The sequence below is a fragment of the Quercus suber genome, unplaced genomic scaffold (assembly GCF_002906115.3).
Source record: "Quercus suber isolate HL8 unplaced genomic scaffold, Cork oak 2.0 scaffold_665, whole genome shotgun sequence".
NCBI classification, from domain to species: domain Eukaryota; kingdom Viridiplantae; phylum Streptophyta; class Magnoliopsida; order Fagales; family Fagaceae; genus Quercus; species Quercus suber.
This window is the reverse complement of record NW_027070106.1, coordinates 256,165-263,424: the sequence shown is the minus strand read 5'-3', so window position 1 is coordinate 263,424 and position 7,260 is coordinate 256,165. Positions and strand designations below refer to the sequence as shown.

The window sequence follows — 7,260 nt, the reverse complement described above, 5'->3', positions numbered from 1 at the left end:
TGGGTTGTTGTGTTGGAGCAAGCGAGTGGCTTGCGTGGTGTTATAAGGTCATTTAAATTCATATTAGGAGTGTATATTTGTGTGTGCAATGTATATTTATTTAAGTATTAATATAGACTTGTGCATTCATGAATAGGATAGAACTTTATCTAAGTAGCTCATAGACTTAGATGTTATAATACATTATGCATGAGTTGTCTTTATTTTACTAAAGTAGCATTCATCTTGTAATTGTAGTCAAACATGAATAAAAGTTGGATGACAATGGGTAAGACACCCGATGGCAGATTAAGTAATCCATATATTGAAGGGGTCAATGCATTTATTAATTTTGCAAGAGTAGTTATTGGTGTGGTTACTCTTAATGCATTGTTAGAAATGTTTCTTATAATATAGTTAATGTTTTTACTTTACGATTTAACGAAGTATTGTTTTTATATTTGGGCAGATTTCTTATTGGTGGCTTTTAGGGAGATTTACTTTTGGCATTACTTGAAGACATATGAGGACATCTTCCGTTAGTTCTAAAATAGGGTTTAGGTAGAGTTATTGTATGTATTGCAAACAATTATTGTATGGAAGCAGTTTGAATTGGATACTTGTTTTATTTTTTACTTGTGAAATGTATGGATCTTTTTTATAAATGTGTTGTTGAAATAAATGTGTTATTCAAATGTGAGGTTTTAATAATGTAATGACAAGTTACAGGTTAATATCAAAGCCATGAAAAAAAAAAAAACAAAAATAAGTTTTAGTGACGAATTTTTTTGTCACAAATATAGCAACAAAAAATTGTTTTAGTGACGAAAATTTCGTCACTAAATATAGCAAAATTTTGTAAGAAATGGTTTTAGTGACGAAAATTTTCGTCACTATATGTGCCTGGATTTTCTTAAAAATAGTTTTTCGTCACTAAATATGATTTAGTAAACTAAAGTGTTTTTAGTGATGAAATATTTTCGTCACTGAATAGTGTTTTTAGTAAGGAAATCATTTAGTAACGAAACGTTTTCGTCACTAAAAGTTTTTTTTTTTTATTTAAATCAAATCGGACTTTTAGTGACGAAATTTTTCATCACCAGGACTTTTAGTGACGGGGCTACAGTGATGAAATGAGTTTCATCACTAAAAGTCCAATTTCGTCACTAAAGGTCCTTAGTGACAAAAAACTAGACTTTTAGTGACGAATTTTTTCGTCACCGAAAATACATTTTGTTGTAGTGCCCTATCTTTTACATCATATTTTAATTTGGTTCCTAACTTTTCATCTATATCAATTTGGTCCTTAACTTTTTAGCGTCTTGTCAATTTAGTTACTGTCGTTATCTCTTGGATGAAAATTGTTGATGTGGCAAATAACCAAAATAAAAAATTAGTTTATTGTCACATCAACAAAAACTAATTTTTATTTCAGCTGTTAGTCATGTTAGGAATTTCCATCTAAGAGATAATAGCATGAACTAAGTTGACATGACACTGAATAGTTAGAGACCAAATTAATACAATTGAAAAGTTAGACACGAATTAAAATATAGTGTAAAAAATAAGGACAAAAAAGTAGTTTACCTTTATTTTTATTATTTTACTCATCTTACTCTATTACAACTTCCAAGATTGTAGACAATAAACAAAATGTTTAGGGAATGAACTTTGCTCCCTAAAGATAGAGAATAACTAAGCTTATTTGTACTTTATCTTACATACGTTAGTCAAAAAACTAATTTTTTTGGGTCTCACTTTATGTTTTTTCTCACATTTATTTTGCTAAGTACTTTTAGCAAAAAATAAATAAAAATAAATAATCAGCTTATTTTATTTAGTTTTTAGTTTTTATTTTTTTATAGTGCTTTTAACAAAAAACTAAAATAAGTTTTCCCAAAGATAAAATGTTTACACATGTTAGGTTCTAAGGTCTTAGGATTTTATGTATTTAGAACTCTAATTTGTAATGTTGGCAAACCATGATCAAAACATTGTATTTAGTCTTATTTAGACTTGCTCAAAGTTGGTTTAATATTGTAAAGTTGGAATCGAGTGGCTGCAGAAGTACTTGGGACTTTCGGCCTGGCTCGATCGATCGAAGAATAGACTCGATCGATCGAAAATCGCACAGGTTGAATTTTCTGCAGAATTTCCAACTCAGCCCTACTTCATTAAACGTTTAGGGTTTTATGTTTACCCTAGGTATATAAACAAAACCCTAGTCACGTTTTTGAAGGTTGTCCATATTGTATTGTTGCTCATACATTGCTGTTTTGTGTGAATCTCTTGTGAGATCTTTGAGGAGCTTTCCTTTACACAAAACTTAGGGTTTTCATGGTAGAGATGATTTCAACATCTTGAAGATCATTACTGTTGCAACCATTGGAACTTAAAAGAAAAGCAAGCGGGGAGCTTGTAGCTGATTAAGGATTCAAGAAAGAAGTAGTCCGTGGATTCGGAGCCTGCGCGTGGTCGTGTCAGGAAGTTCTACTGGTGGGTAGCATTAAGAAGTAGAGCGGGGAGCTTGTAGTCCTTTTGTACGAACTTCAATTCTTTCATAGTGAATTCAGGTTAGCCTTGAGGATCGGTGGGTCAAATCCTCCCCAGGTTTTTACCGTGTAGTTTCCTGGGTGATCATATCTTGTGTTATTTATTTTCCGCTGCTTTATATCTTGATATGATTGTTTGGATTGTTTCAACCTAGAATTGCTTAATTTGACTAAGTAACAACTTGGCTAATTAATCTAGGCTACGCAATCTGTGTGTTTAAGGGGTCTAAAACCGTTCAAGTGGTATCAGAGCAGGTAGCTCTTTTTGTTTGAGATTTTTAATCTCTGAGCTGATCCTTGACCCCTGTTGTCATGGAGCATGGACACTCTCTGTTTGTTCCTCCTCATTTTGATGGGAACAACTATGCCTATTGGAAAGTAAGGATGAAAGCATTCCTGAAATCCATTGATGAAAGGGTTTGGAATTCCGTTGAATACGGATGGGAGAAGCCCGCTACTCCTGTGAGTGAGTGGCAAACTTCTGAAAAAGAAGCAGCAAGCTTCAATAGCAAAGCTATGAATGCTATCTTTAATGGTTAGTTATTTCATTTAATTAACAAAAATAATCCTCTTAAAAAAGAAAAGCAAACAAACATTAAAAAAAAAAAAAAAAAAAATCGTTCTCGTGAGTTGTAACTTGCTTGTGCAGTTGTGCCAAAGGTCAAAAAGGACCAAAACTATCCACCTACCCCACTGAACAATAATATTTTTAATAAAAGAATAATAAGATTGATGAGAATAATATTTAAAAAAAAAGTACTGACAAGGGTGTACTAAAAATTAAATTTAGAGGTGTACTTAAACTTTTATATTGAATTATGTTAGGGATACAACTTTGACACAATTTTGTATCACAACTTGCTATATGGTAAATTGTGATTGGTAAAAATATGTTAGTGGGACATGTGAAAACATACTCTTACTAATTATAACTCACCATGTGATAAGTTGTAATACAAAATTGTAAAAAAAATTATGCCAAAATTTGTTTACAGATATTTTTTTTTTAAGGAATCTGTTTACACATTTCAAATGTCAAAATTTTCAGCTTTACCTTTACGTGTGGTGTCAGACACACAAAATAAGATTATGAAAACCACACAAAATAAAAGGAAAAAGAACAAGCTAGCTATACACTCAGTCAAAGGACAAAACCAAGACTTTCTTAGTTCTCAGCCACTCAAAGTGTATACTAAAGGAGAAAAAAAAGAAAGAAAAAAGAGAAGGAAAATGAAGGTGGGTCTGTTGCTACTACGAATGGAAATGAAGACAGTGCAAAGAAAGGGTTGGATGGCACAAGTTTGGATCTTCCACTGAATCGCCATGGAAACTTGAAAAGTGCTTCCAGTGATCAAAGCCTCAAGGACATTCTTCTCCAAATTAATTCTTCCAAAACCCCTGTAAGCACTCAATGATTTTTTTTTTTTTTTCTGGGTTTTTTTTTTGAAATTATATTTGCTTGTTTAGTTTTCATGTTTTGATTAGCTTCATTGGTAAAGGATAGTCCTGGTTGATTGTTTTATTTTTCAAATCTTTACTATAAAACTGCTGTGTCTTTCCTAACAAAAAAATAAAAAAAAATGCTGCGTTTTGGTGTTTTAAGCAAATCGGCCTATAACCGGTTCAATCATACAGGTTTTCGGTTTTTAAAGTTAAATCGGACGGTTCTCAATTATTCACTGTGCTTACTGAATTTTTTGAAGAAAAAAGAAAAAATAGCGCGTGCTGAATTTTTTTTTATTTTTGTTTGGGCGGTGCTCAATTTTTAGGCGGGTTCTAAATTTTTTTTTTTTTTTTTTTATTTGTGTAAACAAAACACTGTTACTCTCTCTTTCTTCTCCCACAGACTGACCCACGCCTCTTAGCCTCCCAAAAAGACCGGTAAGCTCTCTCTGATATCGATCCTTTCTCTCTTATCACTCTTCTCTCTCTCTTTAACCCTGTTAAACTTGGTGACTTTGTGGATTATTTATTATTATTATTTTCCCTCTTTAACCCTAAATCCCCAATCTCACACCTCTCTCTCAGAATCGTTATTTTTAGAATCGTTTTTTTTTTTAAGAAGTGAAATAGAATCGTTTTTTTAATTTTAATTTTGTCGGCATTGTGTTTTTAAGACTGAGGCTTTCTTGCATGTGTTTGTTATATTGTTCAATTGGCAGTGTGTAACGTAGGTTTCTTGTCAAGAGGGGTTGAATTGGGGTGAATTTGCATTGGATGGTTTTAGAGTCCATCTATTGCTCTTTATGCTTTCAGGTTCAAGCATGCCTTTGTGTTAGAATGTAATGTAATCTCTCTGAATTTATGTCTTCAATAAAACTTATTGAACTCCAGGCTATGTTGTATTAGTATAAGATAATTCTCACTTCTGACCTTTGAGACTTTTGAGTTGTACTGTACCCATAGTCTGAAGAATGATTTAAGTTCAATCTGTGTTAAATATCATGGTTCTACCTAGTTTGTTGGTACCTAGTAAGATCTTTCCTTCTTGTCATGAGCTTATTTATTAGCGAATTCATTCATAAAAAACTAAAAACGGACAGAAATAAAGTTTCTCTTCCTTTATATAACTGCACCATCAAGGGCTCACAATGAGACTGCCCCTTAAATACTTCCACACTTTTGTTTTATTTAGAATAAGTGGCTATAGAAAATATTTGAAACTTGGTCTAGAGTTAGAAATTGCTATTAAATATTTGTCAGTTTAACTGATTTGTCAAGTTTTTGGAAGTTGTAGTTTGTGTTCTGCTTTAGCTTATTGTCCATTTTTCATGGCAATATGGCCGTTGTTATTGTAAGGGATTGTTCTAATTGCTCTCTGTCTTAATTTTCAGCTTCTATGTGGATCAAGGGGAAGCAATTGGAAGAAGCTGTGACCATTAAAAACAAGTGAGTTTTGCCAATATATGATTTGTTGCTCAGTTCATCTTGTCTATGATTTGGGTTTTCTTATATATGCTTGTTTATTGTGTGGTTAAGTTTTTGTGTTTATGGTGGGGGTTGGGTTTTTTGTTTAATGTTGGTGGTGGGTTATTTGTTTATTGTGATGGCTGGGTTTTTTCTTTATGGTAGTGATTGTGTTTTTGTGTTAATGGTGGTGACTGTGTTTTTTGTTTAATGGTGGTGGTGAGTTTTTTGTTTATGGTGGTGGCTAAGTTTTTTGTTTATTGTGATTGTTGGGTTTTTTTTTGTTTATGGCAGTGGCTGAGTTTTTGTGTTAATGGTGGTGGCCGTGTTTTTTGTTTAATGGTGGTGGTGAGTTTTTTTGTTTATGGTAGTGGCTGGGTTTTTGTGTTAATAGTGGTAGCTATGCTTTTTTTAATGGTGGTGGTCTGGTTTTTTGTTTATGATAGTGGCTGGGTTTTTGTGTTAATGGTGGTGGCTGTGTTTTTTGTTTAATAGTAATGGTGGGTTTTTTGTTTATGGTAGTGGCTAAGTTTTTAGTTTAAGGTTGGTGGTGAGTTTTTTGTTTATTGTGATGGTTGAGTTTTTTGTTTATGGCAGTCGTTGAGTTTTTGTGTTAATGGTGGTGGCTGTGATTTTTGTTTAATGGTGGTGGTTGGGTTTTTTGTTTATGGTAGTGGCTGGGTTTTTGTGTTAATGATGGTGGCTGTATTTTTTGTTTAATAATGGTGGTGGGTTTTTTGTTTAATAGTGGTGGTGGGTTTTTTGTTTATTGTGATATGGCTAGGTTTTTTGTTTATGGTAGTGGCTGAGTTTTTGTGGTAATGGTGGTGGCTATGTTTTTTGTTTAATGGTGGTGGTGGGTTTTTTGTTTATGGTGGTGGCTGAGTTTTTTGTTTATTGTGATGGTTGGGTTTTTTGTTTATGTTAGTTGCTGGGTTTTTGTATTAATGGTGGTGGTTGTGTTTTTTGTTTAATGGTGGTGGTGAGTTTTTGTGTTAATGGTGGTGGCTGTGTTTTTTGTTTAATGGTGGTGGTGTGTTTTTTGTTTATAGTGGTGGCTGTGGTTTTTGTTTAATAGTGGTGGCTAGTTTTTTTTTTAAAATAGTGTTGGCTAGATTTTTTTATTCTTTGTGGTGGTTGGGTTTGTGTTTATGATGGTGGCTGGGTTTTTGTTTTGGATTGCACTTTATTTGTTTTGTTTTAAATTGAGATTTTTCTACATTCTTTGTGATTTTTCCATGGTTTGTAATGTGGGTTTGGTTTTTTTTTTTTTTTTTAGAGAGTGTTGTGGGTTTTCTTTCTTTGATAGTTTGGCTTCATGTGATGTTGCATTATGATTATTTTTCTAGTTTGTTATTGGGTATTCTGTGGACATTTTCTGCATTGTCTTTCTAATAATATATATATATATATATTTTTTTTTTTTGTAGTACATCTGATCAAGGATATAGGTTTGCAGTCTAGTTTGTTATTGATGTATTTTCCTTTATACTTGTGCAGATATGGGATTGGTGGCAAAAAGATAGCTTTTGTGGAACTACTTGAGCTCAAATAATTTTCTGTAAAGTTTGGAAGCTAAGACATCATTTGTATATAAATGGTTGTAATTACTTTGTGAACATCTTTATTGCATTTTTAGATTGTATGGATGTTTTTTTATGGATTTGGTTTGAAATGAATGGATGTGTTTTTATTTTATTTTATGGATTTGGTTAGAAATGAACAGGTTAATATAATGGCAAGTAAATGTAAAGAATATTAATAAAAAAATAAAATTGGTGACGATAATTTTCTTCGCCATATCTGACTATAAGCAAAAATT

The 7,260-nt window shown here is 32.4% G+C and overlaps 1 long non-coding RNA gene across 1 annotated transcript; it reads left to right on the top strand.

Annotated features, from left to right (window-relative positions):
• The first annotated feature begins 3,541 nt into the window (after positions 1-3,541).
• LOC111992474 (uncharacterized) lies at positions 3,542-7,136 on the top strand. Its single transcript, XR_010625952.1, has 4 exons — positions 3,542-3,931; positions 4,378-4,412; positions 5,366-5,420; positions 6,939-7,136. It is a non-coding gene; the product is annotated as an uncharacterized LOC111992474 (long non-coding RNA).
• Positions 7,137-7,260: the final 124 nt, after the last annotated feature.